Source organism: Phacochoerus africanus, chromosome 16 (assembly GCF_016906955.1).
Source record: "Phacochoerus africanus isolate WHEZ1 chromosome 16, ROS_Pafr_v1, whole genome shotgun sequence".
NCBI lineage: Eukaryota > Metazoa > Chordata > Mammalia > Artiodactyla > Suidae > Phacochoerus > Phacochoerus africanus.
Window position 1 is genome coordinate 44225570 of NC_062559.1, and position 18011 is coordinate 44243580.

An 18011-nucleotide genomic window follows, 5' to 3' on the forward strand; every position below is an offset into this window, starting at 1 on the left:
CCACTGAGCAAGGGCAGGGATCGAACCTGCCACCTCATGGTTCCTAGTCGGATTCATTAACCACTGCGCCACGACGGGAACTCCCATCCCTCCTTTTTTTAATCACTGCAAAAGACACATAACAAAATGTACCATGTTAACAATTTTTAAGCACTCAGTTCAATAGCGTTAAGTGTATCCACACTGTTGTGCAACCAATCTCCAGAATCACCCATTTTTTAAACAAACATTAACTAGAATTCTGTAGAGGAATGTAAGATTTCCTAAATATACCTCCTAAAATATCTGCTAAATGTTAAACAAAGATGAGACATCCATTTACAGCCTTCCTTTTAAAGATATTATAGTTTTTGTGCTTCAGGAGCAAAAAAAAAAAAAAAGCATATGTCCCAGAAAGAGTAAAAATGCATCTTGGGTGAAAGGGTTAACCTGTCTGTTTTAAGACTATCCCTTCCAAAAGGCATATCAAGGAATTTACGTGTAATGTTTTTTTCCTCCCTGATTTTTGTGAGTGTTTCTGAGGCACAAGATAACTGCGCTTCCCTGCCAGTGCTGCCTCCATCCAATAGGCAGACATCACTGTTTTGTTTTGTTTTTGTGTTTAATGTTTTGAAGGGTTTGGAGATTAGCATGGGTATTTAGCAAAAAGTACGATTTCAAATTACAGGCTGCCTCGTGGTGCCAAAACACTGTCCACCGTCATCTTTGATGACGTCCACCAACCCAGCCCTGAGGACGGTGGTGGTTAGTCATCTGGCTTCGCAAAGCTGGAAGATGAGATTGTAAACAGCGTGTGCTTCGACAGGCCTTATTAGAAGAGTGTCTTAAAGATGGTTTCATTTTTTTTTAATCTAGCAATATCTTTTAATCAACAATATGTGCATCTAAATCAACGTGACAAATAGATACCTGCTCAAAAGGAGGAACAATTTACCCGTGGGCCTCCTGACAAAAAGATGACCACTCCATTTACCGGTATACATGCTTGTGACACTCTGGTCTTTATTAGCTAAGGATTTTATTTACATACAAGTTTAACCACCATAACCACATACATGTGTGGACACTAAAATTGCTTTAACTGCAGTATAATGCTTAGAAAGGGACTCAAAATAACCCCTCCCAGGCACTGGTCACAGATTGCACAATTAATCGCAGCTTGTTTCTCAGCCATTGAAGAGGCCGAGGTGCAGAGAGAAACTGCAAATGGCCAAGCTCAACCCTAGTCATTATTAGGAGAAAACAAAAACCAAATACTCCGAAGCAGATGGCTCCAGGTCAAGTGTGAAGACAGGACATTGGTAAACAAGAGTTAAAATGTTTTATTAAAGATGGTTCAGAAGCTAAGCCTACAGGCTTTCTGTTCAAAAAACCAATACCTAAAACCTTCTCCTTTTGATACCCAGAAGAGTTGAAAACTTATATCTTTAATCTCATGGTATCTCCACAAAGACCTCTAAGAGTCACTCACGAAGTAGCCTGAAGAAAGTTTCCCTAGATACCACCCAAAACACAGGTTTGTAGCAGATGCCTCCATGCAACTGTTACAACACATTCCATGTTAAGAGGCTGATATACCCATATTGATTTGTTAATCCATCTAGGTCTGGACATGTAACCTAAAGCTAGGAAGTAAGAGTTATTAGCAGAGAAAGTGACAGGAAAATAATGCACAGAAAAGCATCAGAAAGAACATTATTTATAAGTCAAAGACGAACGCAACAGTATACACAGGTGAGAAACCCCCACCTGGAAGCCATCTAGAGTGTTTAGGCGCTAAGAAGTGTGAGTTTTTGCTCACACTGACCACCCTTCTAATTAATGAACAAGATGCCTGGCTTTGTCAGTCCCTCAGTTTCTCCACCCTTAAAATGGGAATTAAAACTGTGTGTTTAAAAAGGGAGGTTAAAATTCTTTGGATGAACGACATTACAGAAAACGCCAATACTATCCCCACAAAGTGTAGAGAAACGTGTGATTTTGTACCTAAAAACGGTTTAAAGTCATGTTTTCAAAGCACGTGGTCAGGGAGACATGTACTTGGAAGCCGACTGCTATGCAGGGGATAAGGAGAGAGGCTCAGGGTGAAATGACTCACGAAGGCGGGAATGCAGAGGCGCTCAGCAGAATGAAGTCACCAGGGACCGTCCCTGAGATCGCTCCTCCCTGCCACAAACAATGCTGTTTGCTGACTTCAAGAGAAGAGGGGTGAGGAGTTTAGAAATTCTTCATTCTTTTTATTTTTTGGTTCTTCACATCATTTACTGATTGCACAGGCTAGTACACTGTTTTTTAAAAATTGTGAAAGGAAAAGATTCTGGTGCACACTGAGAAATATTGATTCTTCTAACACTGAAAGGATGACAAAGAGAATGAGCACCTCAGGTCTGGGGGGTTATAACTAACATCTTAAGGTGAGCAGAGAACAAGTTTGGTCGCTGCAATGAGACAAAGCTTAGAAGAAAGACACACAAAGGGATCCAGATGTCTCAAATAGAGTTCAGAGTTTCCCTCCAAGACCAGCTAAAGGCAAGTCGTATCTGGGGCAAAGCGGTAAGCTAGCAAACAACTGAAATGTGGTGATCTTGACTTTTTCCAAAACAGAGGCTTTCGAAGAGTTTGCATGTGAACCAAATCATAAATTAAGACTTCCCAGGAAGCAAGCCACTTTACACAATTCATATTGGAAACTTAACACAAAACCGAGCTCATCCGTGGCACAAAGAATTATCTTCTAAAAGATGTAACCTGTACATTGTAATTTTTATTAATTGCATTCTCTGAAACATGTTTGGCAGCATGCAGCACACCGATAAGCAACCACTTGCTGCCCTTTGAACTCTAAATGCTTTACTGCAATCCCTTTCCTTAAATAGAATCATGGGATATTAGAGTAGAAGATTCCTTAGAGATCAGTTAGAATTGCAAGTCTCAACCCTGGCTAAACTTTAGAAATATTTCTGCTGCTTTAAAAAAAAAAAAAAAAAAAAAAGAGAGAGAGAGAGGCCCGGGTCCCTACCCCAAACCAATTAAATCAGAATGGAAGGGAGGGAGGTATTCATATTTTATTATAAACTCCACAGGTAGTTCTATCGGGCTGCCAGGATTAGAACTATCGATACAGTGTATAGATTTATACTGCCTGATGCCACCGACAGGTTATGGTACCTGCGGCCACTGAGCACTTAAACATGTGACGACTCTGAACTGAAATGTGCAGTAATTATAAATACATACCAGATTTCAAAGATTTAGTAACCCCCCCCATCGCAACGTATTTCGTCAGCATTTTTATGTAGATTACATGTTGAAATGATAATATTTCGCATTAGGTTAAATAAAATATGTTATTCAAATTAACATCACCAGTTTGTTGGTTTTTTTTTTTTTTAATCTTTTTAACATGGCTACTGGAACATTTAAAATTATATATGCAGCTCACACTTGTGGTTCCCACTATTGGACAGTGCTGGTCAAGACCAACACTCTTTTGTTGATCTTGGCAAGAGAAGCATAATGCGTTCAAAACAGCACTTTGGGGATGCCCTCTTCCAGTGTGAGGCTTCTCCTGCTGCCTTAACCCACAAGGCTGCAGAGCTAGGAATGGCAGAGCCCCACCTGCCACCAATCAGATTTCAAGTCTTTCTCTTTTTCCTTCTGCTCATCGTTTCTTCTAGGATTTGATACTGAAATCTATTTCCCTTATGGAAAAATGGCCTCGCTCTGTCTGTGCACACACTTGTGATGGTGTTATTGTAGGGTCACTCATGAAAGCACAGCAACTAGAACGGATGTTTACAAATAAATCTGGAAAAATACTGACATAAGGAAAATGCAGAGAATGGATGAAGAGGGCTATTAAGGCTTTTACGGTGTAGCTGGGCAAGGCCTCGCCCATGAGTGTTGCCCATGAGTTTAATAAATAACCCTGGCGATCCTCAGCATTCTGAGCACCATCTCTGGCACAGCATCAGCCCTAGCTCAGAATTTAGAAGTCTGAGCCCATACTATTTTCTTTCCTCCCAGGAGGCAGTGTTTTTCTGGACAATGTTGTCACTGCAGTGAGGCACATCGGGTTCTTCATAATGGCACACTACGTCATAGCTAGGTACCCTGCTGGAAGTAAACGTTATCCTCAAAGCCTTCTACCCTCTGGTGCATGGATTAGTACCTGGTCCTTCAGAAGCCAAACTGCATCATTGCTGAGTTAAAGAAGAAAATCTTGTTTTGATAAAGTAAAATGGTACCATCAGATCTGGCAAATGGAGATAAAATGTATTTCTCCTAATAATCAGCTATTTCAAACAAAAACAAAGCTGTTTTTGTTGTGTGTGGGTTTTCCCCTCTTGGGAAGTCAGCAGAGAGAGAATTGCTAGAACTGGCTAAAATGTGTTATATTTGAGAAATCATGCAACACAGGGGCTGCTCGGTGTAATCAAAGAATAAAAGAGACTTGAATTCTGATATAAAGTGTTCACGTAAAGAGCTGGAAAGGAAACCTATGTATCAGGCCAAACTACACATACAGTAGATGCATTCAAGATTTCTGTTGAGACATTCTTGTGCTCCATCCTAAATACAGCATAACCTAAATGTCATCTTAAATCAAATGTTTGGTGCTCTGGAGCCCCCTATGTTGCATGCATGATTTCTACTAGCTAAGAGCAGTCAAGTTTTGCCAGTCACACCTCAAAGAGCATACTTCCAGACTCAACTCACTGCTCGTGTAGTGATATTCACTTCTAAACACTCTCATAGACACCAACCTGCAAAGAGACTATCTTACAGACAGATCTGGGCAAAGGCACATCTGCCAGGGTGAAAACAGCACTTGCTATTCTACTCAACAACAAGAAAGAGTATTTATTTCAACTTTAGCTAATTCGGGGAGATCCCTTCCTCAAAGACGAAAAGACAGAAAGTAAAGAGAGTTACAGCTTTATTCTGAGACGGTCTTACAATTTTTAGTGCTGCCTGGCTTTTAGTCTCCAGTGAAATCTGAATGGTATCATTTTACAGGGCATGTCTAGTAATAACAGGGAAGAAGAGTGGCCTTCAAATAAGGAGGCCAATATTAGAAAAATTAACACGAAAGATATGTACAAATAACTAGAATAGAAACTATGGTTTATACTGTCAGGGCATTCATTCAAAAGATCTGATAAAAAAAAAGTTTGTCATTGAAAGGTTAGTGAACAAAAGGCTTGAAAAGAGCAAAGCGTCCAAAGCCATGGGTTATGCTGCATTCGTGCCGAGGGCATTTACGGTGGTCTGACTCCTGGAAAGACAACCCGACCTGGAGACAGGGACCTGCTTCTAGGCTCAGTCTGGCACTCTCCAGCTCGGGGCCTTGGTGAGCCAGGAGAACCCGCGGGTCCTAGGCTCTCCTCTGTCATGTAACGAGGTAGGTCTATCAAGGAGAAGACCTCCCCCAGCTCCAGTTCTGCCTATCGCTACCACACAAATCTTTCTATCTCATAACAGAACCTCTAGGCCAAAAGGAACTCTTCCTAAGATTAGTTCAAGCCAAATGCCAACATGGTAGTTTTCAACCCTTGTTAATTTTAGGGTAGAGATTACAAAGGCGAACCTTGAGGAAGTAAAAGGAAGCAACTAAAATATGTATTTTTAAAGTGTTAAGTTGATTCTGTTCTGTTTCTCAGAAAAGATAATGGGCAACAGAGTCAGTTTAGAGGAGCAAAGTACGGAAATGTGACTGTAACATCTTACGCATTCAGGAATTTATCCTTAACTTTTAAAGTTTTAGTTTGAAAGTCCCAGCGTCTCAACGAGAGCTTTTTACTTTTGTTTCTGTAATATATTATCACTACCTGGAAATCTGCAAAAGCTTTCTCTTTCTCTTCTCTTTTCTTATATTAAATCCATGATTTGTGATTCCCAACAATGGAATACTAATGGATCCTCAAAAAACACTAATTGCCCATTTTTTTCCTAATTACAAAATGTAAGAACACTTTAGTGAAAACATTAAACATGATGTCATTTTTAAAGTGCCAGAGTTTCTATTTAAAGCAATGCCATAAAATAGATAGCTTCTTTAGCTTACAAATAGCAACACAAAAAGGTTCTTGAAGTCTGTTCAGCATATCTTAACGTGCTTCTTTCTCACATTTTAATATTTGGGGCTATTGTCCTACCCACACACCCCCTGCCCAGTTTATTTCCTTATCTCAATTGTATAATTTTCTTAAATAGGATTCAGGGAAAGAGTCCGAGATTTAAATTTTTAAACACTAATTTATAAAAGCATTGGTTGATTCCCATAATACAGCTGGTAGTCAAACTGCACAAGATAATGAATTGACTGAGATCATTGTTCCATCTTCATCCAAGAAAGCTGCCGCTAAAAAAAGATCTTAAATTGCTGTAGAAATCCAATTTGTAAGAGGCAAAAGAAGCATATAGATGGGAAACACCAGCCATGATCACATTAATTTTGTGGCTAACAGCACTGCTTTGAAGTGAAGAAGAAGAAGAAAAAGATGACAAAAATAATTCGTCCACTCAAATCCCCAATTTTAATCTAATAGCACAACCAGAAGAAAGCCAAGTACAGACACAAAGTTCACATCTTTGTGATCCAGTGAACATCACAACCCACAAAATAATTTTCAGCATAATAAAAAGCAAAGCAATGCTAAGGAAATACGACAGGATAGTGATGCATCATTGCTAAAAAACAAATTATGGTAAGAAATCAGGAGATCAAGAGCCTGACATTAGTACAAATAGCCATGGAAAGTCCATGACGGATGAGTTTTTGAATCCACAGGTGTAAGAAATCGACAAATAATTGTAACCGAAATCTTCAACCTACTGTAACTGAAAATCCATACAGGAAAAATCTCTCTGACAAACTACCATTCACTTAATCCCTATTCAAATAGAAACTGCAACAGCCCAGAGATAAAAAATAAAGGCACCCATTTCCACTTTTTTCTGGGAATGTTCTAATAAACTGTCTTCTCATATATAAACTGTATAAGGTTACAACTGACTTCTAATTGACAAGCAGTTTCTAGATATCAGTAATTGACATTCAAAACCTGTTCACAGAACATATCTGAATAAACATGTTTAGCCTGAGTCAAGTCGAACAATAAAAATCACTATGAATCAGTCAGGATTTAAAACTAACCGAACTATATAAAATGCTACAAGCGAAGAAAAATGAGAAAACTTGTAGGGAGGCACGACTGAGTTCTTTTATTGTTTTCTTTTTAAGTTTTATAACTAAAGTAATAGCTACTATTCAATCAACAGCATCTCTCCTCAGAGGAACCCACATCTAGGATGGTTTTTTGGTTTGTTTTAATTTTTAAGTTTCTTTATAAGGAACTCCTTTGTCATCAGCACTTAAGTACTTACTGAAGTGATTCACAAAAGCTTGTGGAAAAGGGAATTCTTACCTGCCACGTTATTTAACACGCTTTGTAGCTCCGCCACTGCAGTTCCCATGCTCATGAAAATTATTTTACCCAGAAAGTAATGGTCTTATTCACAGATACACACACACACACACAAATACACATAAAACCTTCCACACAAAAAATGCTATCAAGATCCAGGAAACTGGCAAAAGCCACATTCAAAGTCAACGTAAAATAAGAATTCCATTTGTGAATTTCACCTATGAAAATACAAGATTGTTCTCATTTAGCCAACCACAAAGTTCCCTTTCTGCTTAATAAGCGGAGCAAACATCATCTTACCATTATCTGTAGAATAAAATCAGCAACGTGTTGCTTCCTGCAGTCACCCAATCAAGATTTTTTTTTCTTCCTGTCTTTCTAGTAACTTCTTTTTCACCAGCAAGATTAGGAAGAAAATAAAGCTTTGAGTGCTTGCCTCAGTAGTTCAGATCACAAGACTGTGAAGCTAGCTCTTAGCCAAAAAAAAAAAAAAAAAAAAAAAAAAGAACAGGTCTGGTATTTTACAATCACTGCTGCACCCAGAGGTACCTCCTGGTCTCCCCGTACCTCCTCTCCTCCTGGGTTCTACGTTTCTTTTAGTAATGAGACCAATTTTTCCAGAAGCCTTGAACTCCCTAGATTCAACTGACATGGAAAATGTGACTAAAAACTTGTAGAACTGTCTAGCCTCCAACCCTGCACAGAATCAACTTTGTTGTGAGTGTGGGAGAACACCTCGCAAGCAGCTACTTGCTCCTTTGGACTCCTGCAGGACACAGCACAGCACACCAAATAGCAGTGCGCCATCTAGTTAGCAAGCTGCACTCTCCCTTCTAGAAGGGGGGACACCTTCAAACCCTGGGAGTTAAGGACTTGTCAGGGTCCAGCTGCTTTAAAGGTCCAATTGTTTATTTAAATAAAAAAAAAATATCGCTACTGAGATAATCCACATCAAGTGGATATGGGAAAATTTAGGTTATAATGGCACTACAAACTTTTACATCTAACTTTGATTTACAAGATAAAAGCAAGTTTTAAATTAAAAGGGCTTTCTGTTAATAGAGCTTATTATTCTGAAGACGGGGAATGATTTTCTTCGAAAGTTGTCCCTGGGTGCATGCCTATTATCTTTGCTTTCCCCCTTCCACTAATGAGCATTTATCTAAAGAGCCTGTTAATCCTCTGATGTGTGCTTCTGGTCAGAGGTAACAGTTTGAATAAAACCACTAATCACTGATCACTAAATCACTGATCATTAATCACACTCTCCAGTGCTGGTGACCCGGGCCATTTTTCCCTTTGGGTCTATGTATGCATCACAAACAAGAAGTTTAACATTTTAGATGCACGTGTATTGTGTGGGGGTTATACTATTTCATCTCTAGATGTGAATAAATAATAAACACTGCCACAAACTTGGGGAAGGAGATGTCAATTAGACCCCAGACAGGAGTTTCACAAATGCCTACTCTACAGCACGGCTTTCACTTTGAAGAAAGTAGATTTGATTATAACAAGACATGCATGCTTCAAGAAATTCCCACATACTCAGAATATAAATTTTCCTTTATTTAACTTTCACCAACTCCAAATCAAATCAGAGAGCACTGAAACTCTCTGCCCTCCTCCATCCAAAATCCTGTTAGGAAATCTTTTATTTGACTCCTGCTGCACCCCCGCACCCCCACCCCTCGGAGATCTTTTTACTTTTATCCCTTAAACGTGTCACAAACAGTATTTTTATTTCAACTGCCAGATACGGAGATTCTGGCTCGATTCAGTGACTTACATACTTAACTTCCTCTTTAAATAAAGAAACTTAAGGTTAAGATTAAGAAAGTAACACACGCCCCAATTTATTGTATAGTACTTCGGGTTCCAAGACTCACATTCCCTCACTTTGGAAATGAAACATTTAATCTTGAGCCTTTCGGATAAATTTGATTTAGTCAGCATAACCTCGTCATCCCCCTCCGGCTAACTGCTGGAAGGAAAGAGGAAGGCGTTATGTAAAATTAAGTACTTTGTTTGCTGTGGGTGTGTTGTTTTCCTAAGTCAACACTGGGACGTGGTATTATCCATCGTAGCGTCTCTAAACATTTCCTGAGATGCCTTTTCTATCAGGACTAAGTTATTTTTGCCCTAGAGGAGAGGGCTCGCTAGCGCCTTTCTTAAATAATAGAAAAGGGCAGCTTGTGTGCCCGCAGATCAGGTACTGTGCCCCCCTCAGCCACCAGAAGCTCTCACCCACACTCCAGGGACTGTGACCGCCCCAGGGAAAGCAGTAAAAGGCGGAGGCGGGGCCAGAGTGATAACGGTATGGGCGGGAGAGAGCGGGTGGAGAAGGAGGGGTCCAGAGGGAGAGGGTAATAAAGATGCCCAGGGAATCGGCGATTGTACGAGTATGTTGGGGGCTGGGGATGGAAAGCATAGTTGCTTTGTCAGCACTTCTAAGCCCCTAACCCTTGAGTATCTGAAGCTGTTAATCAAACACTTACTGGCCTGCAGAATGACGTAATGGACCTGTCTCCAGCCTTTATTCCTTGACACATGTCAGAGAGGGAGGGAAAAATAAAAATCATACACTCTGCGGGCTCTGACAACGAAATATACAAGAGACCCACTTGAGTTCCCGGCCCTGTACCAGCCTCAAGTGGGGGCGGCACCCGTTCAAGGAAAGTTAGGGAGGAGTGGACAAGATCAAGATCGGGGGCTTCATCTACCAGATTAGCATTCCCCCCCCCCAATAAACCTATAGCAAAAGAAAAGCGAAATGCAGCCGACGGGGAAAAAACATCTCTTTGGTTGCTTCGTGCGTCTTGCCCCTCTAAGACCGTCGTGAAAAGTTTTAAGCGATTCCTTGAAGAATCTGCCTGGAGAAGAGGGCTTCGCCGCCGCCGTATCCTGGGAACTGCCACCGCGCCGCCGCGGCAAAAGCGGGAGCTGTCATTTGGGGCAGCAGCGGAGAAGAGGTAATGATGCCGACGAGAACCGGACGGAGGCAAGAGGTGGCTGGAGGAATGAAGGCGAGAGGAGCCTCGCCACTCTCCAGCCCTCCGCGCCCGGAGTGAAAGCAAAGTGCCCTCCAAGAGCGACGTCCCCTTCCAGGGCGCGCGCGCCCACCACCTGGGGCGGGCAGCCCTGCGGGAGAGGTGGCAGCAGCAGGCTCAGCACCGGGGAGGGAGCGAGCCCCCCGCGCGCCCGTCCATCCGCCCCCTAGGTGACCCGGCGTCCTCGCCGCGCCCGCTGGAAGTTTGCAAACTTTTTCCGGGGGTTCCGCCGCATCACCGGGAAGTTGGGGACGCGGGGGGCGGTTCCTGGCTCGCCGTCTCCGCTGCCGCCACCGCTGACGCCGCTTGACCGCACTTCTGGAGGGTTCCGCACCTTGCCAGGTCTCTGGAGGCAAACACACACCCCCGATTCATAACTGTTCCCCGTGTTAGGGAAACACACGCGCGCTCCCACACACGCACGCACGCCGGGGCTGACACGGCGCTCGCTCCACGTTAGCATCCCTCCAGTCGCACGGCGCGGCGGCCACCGAGACGCGCTCCGGGACGGACTCGGCGTGGGGTCTCTGGGGTAGCCTCAGGACACAGCCGAATTCCACGGTCCACCAGCATTGGGGGACGGACTTCCCTCTGGTCCGCCAGAGTGTTTACAAACACAGATCACCCTCCAAAAAAAAAAAAAATGCATCGCATCTTCCCCTACTTCTTGCCCTGTGACCTGCCCACTAGACCAAGTAACCTCGCGGCTGCTGCCGAGAACCAGCCCCTGCAAACAAGTACGTTCCCGAGATGGCTCCCGCGGCAAGTGCAACAAAAGTGGCTAAATGCAAAAGCCCCAGAAGTGGCCGAGCCGTATTTTTAGGAACTTACCAAACAAGTGTGGAGAAGGCAAGAGCGGAGCCCGGGTGAAGGGACCACGTTGGACTGAGCAAAGATTACAATACATTCTATTTAGAGTGCATTACATCACCCCCCCGGTGACGTCACGTGGGATTCCTGAACTTCTAAATCATTGCGGCCCGTGGGGGGGGTGGGGGGAGGAGGGAGGGGCGGGGCCGGCGCGCCGAGGGGGCGGGCCCCGCCCGCGCACCGCCCCACCAGCCGACTCGGGTGCACCCGCGGGGGAGCGGCGGCGGCAGCGGCGACCGCGCGAGCAACAGCTTGCAAAGGCCAGCGCCGTGTGACACGGCTCCCTGACATTAGTGGTGTGAGTCAGCTTGGAAACAATCGTCACGGTTTCAGACGGGACCACGGAGGAGGCAGGGACCTGGGCTCTCCCGTGAGGAGGGCCTGGTGGCATTTGAAAGGTGTGGGGACGGGGAGTAGGGGAAGGGTGGGAATGGGGAGTAGAGGAAGGGTGGGGAGGGGGTGCAGACGAATGCGGGAAGAGACTTTCTACAAACAGAAATGAGGGACGCTCCCCCTTCCCCCACCAGCAGATGTCCAGCTCCTTTTTGCCTGCGACAGTCGTGACCTCATTACAGTGTTCCCTGCATCCTGGCTTCTCAGAGCATTCACTCGACACCCCTTTTCAGTGCCCTCCCCCCCCCCCCGCCGCGCCCCATTTCACCTCCAAAGGAATAACTTCTTTATTGTGCGCACTCGTTTGGAATGTGATGCCCCTGTCCTTCCCAAGACCCCTGCTTCATGAGTGTGAGAAGCTGGAAGGAGCGTTGTTCCTGCAGGCGAAAGGTGAATTACAGCTAGAGCCAAATGATGAGCCTGATTTAGACTCAGCGTCAGATCCGGAAGGGCCCTTGGCGCTCACTTCCAGAGCCTCCTCTGTTACTTGCCCAAGCTCATAAGCTGGCAAGTGGCAGAGCCAGAGCCGGCATGCAGGATTCGGGGCCCTGGTCTGCAGTACGTTCCTGACAGTTCAGTGAGAGAAGGAGCCTGGTGTTTTCAGCATCAGCCAGGTCACCGTGGCCATCCCCAGCTTAATTTCCATTCGGATGTTCTCTCTGTGAGTCGGACTCAAAGGGAAGGCATAGGCTAAATCCAGGAGATGCCAGACATCTCAGAGCACCACGGTCATCCTTGCAGCAGCTCACACTTTGCAAAGCACTGGAACCCACGTGGAACTCCCCTGATTCTCACAACAACCCAGCACAAGGAGAAGTAGGGCAGGTGTTATAATTATCCCCATTTTACAGGGAGCCAAGGCAAATTCCAGAAGCTTAGGGGGCTGGCCTGAAGCCACTGGATAACTACCGCCCCTGTTTTAAAACTCCAAATCCTAACTGGGCTCCTTTCTAGAACCAGGGCGGAGCTTTCCATTCTCATGGGTTATTGATGGTTAGGACCTTTGCTGAGGACGTGTTGGCTGGGAGTCCAAGCTTTGCTTAGGAACAGTTTAGCCCCCATTAACAAACAATAATCATTCCTGACATTTATGTAACATCTGACATTTATATAGCATCTCTCATCCCAATGCATCATAACCATGACTGTGCAGTTTGCCAGAGAATCATGACTGGACTGGCTAGAAACTGTCGTGCTTTGCCTGGATCGTCACATACTTCTGAGCTGGTTTTGCCATACTAAATGGAAGAGCTCTGTGTTTCCTTTCTATTTTTTAAGTGTTTAAACAACTCTCTTTCTCGGTGTTTCTTGAGACCACAGGGACTGCTGACTATTCCTTTCCCACAGCTTGATTCAGAACTCATCACTGCGTTTCCTATTTGTTCTCTTCCACATGTAGCCCTGAAGGAATTGCAAAAGAAGGGCTCCAGTCCTAACTTGAATCTTAACTAATAAAACTTTTAAAATGACAGCTCAATTACCTGTGTTTACAGAAGAAAGCAACAGCCTCCTGAGGAACAGCCTCCTTGCCCACATTCCTACTCAATTAGCTGGACATCCTTTTCCACCTAAAGCAAGGATCTACCTCCTTCTCCCTTAAAGAAAAAGCGTGAACCAGACAAGGAGCAACCTTGAGACAGAAAAGGCAGACAGCCTAATTTATCAATGCTCAGTCAGAGAGCTCATCTCTTCTTCCGGCTGACAGGTGTGGACCAAAGGAATAGAATGGAGAATTGAATAAGCAAAACTGAGATGATGATCAAAAGAGTTTAAAACCTGTAATTAGTTAATCAACATATAAATTTAAAACATTTAATTCCCAATATTCTCTAAACAGAAGCATATATTTGAGTTTTAAAGCAAGTAGCTCATCATCAGTTGTCCATCCTTGAAAATTGTTGCTGATCTTTTGTTTGATGTGCTGTTACCAGGTAAACATCACCCTGTCTACACCACGGTTGACAAGAAAATACACATGGGACTCTTCCAATGACTTCCCCAAAAACTTGATAATCATTAGGTTACTTGGAGTCTCAATGGACAGATAATTTCTCCACATCAGCCATATTGTTTGTGGTGCTGACTCATCTCTTAGCTTCTGCTGAACTGACAGCAATTTCATTCACAATGTTTCTAGCCATTGCATTACAGTTTTCTGTATATTTCAGATCTCTGTTACCAAATAAATCACCCATACATACAATTTTTTAAATGTAAAATGAAAAAGACAGGTGGTATTTATGAATGTGGACTCCAAAGTGAGGCTGGCACAGGACAAATAAGTACTTACCCTCACTTTTATCAATGAAATTAATGTGGCCAATGCCATGACAGAAGGAGAGCCAGTGATTTTAGCAAACTTAACCAAATAAATGCAAAAAGAACCTGTGTCCCCAGACCCATCCCAGCCCCACACTAACCCCTACATGCACCATCTGTACCAAGCAGGCTCTCATCTGCCAAACCATGCCAACAGAGCCCTCAGGTTTGTGGGTGTGAATCTCTGCAGGCCTCGTGCTCACCACGTCTGTCAGGATCTCTCGGAGCCAAAGTCCCATGGAGGCTGCAATTCCTAGAAGCAGCCATGCAAGAGCATCTCAAGGAGTACCTTAGCAAGTGGCAGCCATAACCTGGGGCATTTGCCTGCTGGTGTGCCAGCACCACCTCCAGCAATGCCACATTACCTAGTAGGACTCTGTCCATTAGGGCCTGAGAGATATGTGGAGACAGGGACCCTAGAGTCAAGGTAAACTAGCTGGGGTACCACCCACCCAGGGCCCTTCCTACCTTCCTCACCACCCTCCACAGAGTAGGAGAACAGGTGAAGCACAAGGCTAACCATAAGGCACCACAATGGTTGGACCTAGAAAGAGCTACCTTGCACCTACACTGACCCCCTGGGAGAGCAGAGGTTAACCCTTTAGTCACTGGATCACATGGCAGCCCAAGGAAGAGGCCCAGGCAGCTGGGCCAGTAGAATAGCACAGAGGTCAAAGCAGGGATTATTTACTAACCGCCATGGAAGAATTTTAATATTTTAACCAATTTACAGCCTTACCAGTATTTTCCTACGGAATGTGAGGCCTGAGGAGAACGATCCTAAGGATCCTTGGATGAGGAGAAATCATCATGCTTTGGATCCAGTCATTTCGCCAACATTCAACAAAGGTCTGCCCAGTACTGGGGAGAAAAAAAAAGGTCTCCTTCCCAGCTCCTAGGTTCCTGCAGAAGTTCTCAAACTTGGCGGCAAAACAAGTACTCGGGCAAATTGTTAAGACGGTTTCTTGAGTCAGACTTCCCCAGTCCGAACATCTGGCATTGGGCCCAGGATTCTGCATTTGTGATTCTGACGCATGTGTCTGGGGACCCCACTTCAAGTGACTCTGGTCAAGTGAATTCACAGATGGGCAGTGACCTGAGAGGATGCTGCCTGCCACATTGAAAAAGAAAAAAAAAAAAAACAAAAAAACATGACCCTGGGCTCACATGCCTAAGACAAACCCTCTAGCTACTTCCCCTAAAGACACATATATCCCTGAGAAGGCTTCCCTGTCCCTCCTATGTGCACCACTCAGAGGCACCTTTCCCCTTTTTTCTGTCATTCCAGGCTTTTTGCTTTTCTTTACTTTTTTTTTTTTTTTTTTTTAGGGCCACACCCAAGGCATATGGAAATTCCCAACATAGGGGGTGGAATCGGAGCTGCAGCTGCTGGCCTACACCAGCCACAGCAACACAGGATCCCAGTGGCATCTTCGACCTACACCACAGCTCACAGCAATGTGGGATCCTTAACCCACTGAGCCAGGCCAGGGATCAAACCCACATCCTCATGGATACTAGTTGGATTCCTTTCTGCCTGGCAACAATGGGAACTCCAGCAAGGCTTTTCTTAACTGAGTTAACACTTGCTAGGTTTCTGGTTAAATCCCTTGCTATGGGACCACTGGGAAGTTTCTCTCTCTTCTAAGAGGAATCTTCCCCCAGTGTCTTCATTATTTTATTTTAACGGATAAAGAGTTCCAAATAAATGGAATTGCAAAATGCATCTTAACACAGCAACAACTACAGCAAGGCTAGCTAACACTTACCAAGCATTTCATTTTCTCTGGGCCAAGGCTTGGGCTAAGAGCTTTAAATGTGTTCTTTCAGTTACTTTTCACAATAATTCTAGGAGGTGGTTGGACCTGTTCTCATTTGCAATGAAGAGATCGAGTCTTAGAGCAGCGCAGAGCTTACCCAAGAGAGCACACCTACGCCACAGCACCACCCAGACCACAGGCGCCAGTACCAGGGCCTCCCGGAAGTCCAATGGGACATAGAGCATGCGTGGAACCCAGGCGCTTGTGCAGAGCGCCAAGCGTGCCCACTGTATCCTCCCATCTCATTTGCATTCAGCGCTCCTGAGGCTTCCCGTGCGCAAAGGTCTGGGGGACCCAAGATGCCAGGGAGTTCGGAGGGTTGCGAAGCCGCTACCAGGTAAGCCTTTTTCCCCTGTGCGGCAGGTGGGATGGTGGTGAGGCGGGAGCGGACAGCCCTGAGAAGTCCTGTTTTCCTTTCAGACCAGAACATTTTTGGAACTCAGAAAAAAGGCAGAGGCGCTCAAAGACACACGAAAAACGAAGCAGCCCTGTCTTACTGGTGTTGGTCTCTGTATCGGACAACTAACCATTTACATTGAAAATGATGCCACAGAAGGAAAGGGAAAGACAGAGCAGCTCTTTTCCTTTCAGTCTTTCTTTACTCATGAGTACACAGAAGGCAGAGTATTGGTAGTGTGTGCACACGGAGAAATGAGATAAAGACAGCTGAGTTCATTTTGTGTAGCATTTCCCCTGCGCGGATAAGAACGAAATACATACGCACATAGGAGCCGGGAAATACAAATTGTGTGACTTCACTGATGCCACGGACGAGCTAACATGTTCACATTCAAAACTGGTATTGCACAGTATAAAGATGAGTGGTAAAATGAGTGCTAATAATATTTTAGTTTTTTTGTTGCCTTGAACGTTAAATAGCAAATTAAAAACTGTGACAAGTTGAGAGATTGACTGTGGGAGAGAGGAGAACCTTTCTATTTAATATCTTTAATGGCACTTTTCGCCAGTCTTTTGAACAAGGGGCCCTGCAACTTCAGTTGGCACCAGGTCCAAGAATTATGTAGCCATCCTTAAGTACAGACAAATGATTGATGCAAGCCACCGTGCCCCTGGAGCCACACTCAACAGGCTGAGAATAAGGGCAAGCACAGCAGGAGGTCTAGCAGCTTCAGCTTTGTCACTTACGAAGTGTGTGACCCTGGCCAGTTTTTAACCTCTCTGAACTTCAGATTCTTCATCTGTAAAATGGAGCTACTATCAGCATCAACCTGCCAGGATATTGCAAGGACTCAATAAGTTAATATATGTAAAGTGCTTAAAACAATGCCTGGAATATTGCAAAAAAATGTTAGAGCCTGTGATGCCTTAATGAGGTTTAGGGGAGAATTTCATAAAAGAATCCATGTCAAGGCTTAGCATGTAGGCGTGTCACCTAGAACGTTCGCAGCAAATGTCCATTACATGTAATTGCAGGTAAGCGGTAATACTGAAGTTCTATGGATTCGAATGGAGGAATCAATCCAATCTGACCTCAAATTAAGGGCCTTTGTATATGCCACTTGCATTTGAAGGAGTTAGATGAACACATCTGCCCTAAATTTGGGCAGATGTGGGCAACAAAGCAGTTTTACACTGGCTCCTGTTCAAGTTGAAACCATCACAATGATCTCTTCCAGTCTTGACATATAAATGCATTTTTACACCAGCAGTTGTGTATTAACTCTTGTGTGGTTTAGGTTTTCTGGAATCACTTCTTAAAATCCCAGCAGGTATAGCTTGAAAATGCCATACTCTTGCGGTGGAGGTGAGAGTTCATGTCAGGTCTGCAGTGTTGTTGAACAAAGGGGAGCCTGGTCACTTGGCGAGCTTGGGAGACCTCATCTGGAAAGCCATCAGTTGCTGATGGCTTGACCTGTTCCTTTAGGGGATTATTGTATTCATCACCTTATAAAATGTAATGTTTTCTCTTGAACTGGGCTGGAAATCAAAAGCTTCACCTATCCCAAAGAATATTAAAGTGTTAACATTCCTATAAAAGTTACTTATCTTAATATGTTTCTTTTTATTTTTTTAAAGAGAGACCTGATTAAACAAAAAACTTCTCTCTTTTTCTCTCCTGCCTGGGGATTAAGTGAAAGAGATTGACACCTGCTCTGAATAATGAC

General features: G+C 44.1%; 1 protein-coding gene across 2 annotated transcripts in view; it reads right to left on the minus strand.

Moving 5' to 3' along the window:
* The window catches only part of CREB5 (cAMP responsive element binding protein 5), a 412742-nt gene extending 401354 nt beyond the window's left edge, over positions 1–11388 (minus strand). For both annotated transcript variants that reach the window (XM_047763738.1, XM_047763736.1), the window contains exon 1: positions 11315–11388. The gene's annotated coding sequence lies outside the window, so the exon portion shown is untranslated. The remainder of the gene's footprint in view (positions 1–11314) is intronic.
* Positions 11389–18011: the final 6623 nt, after the last annotated feature.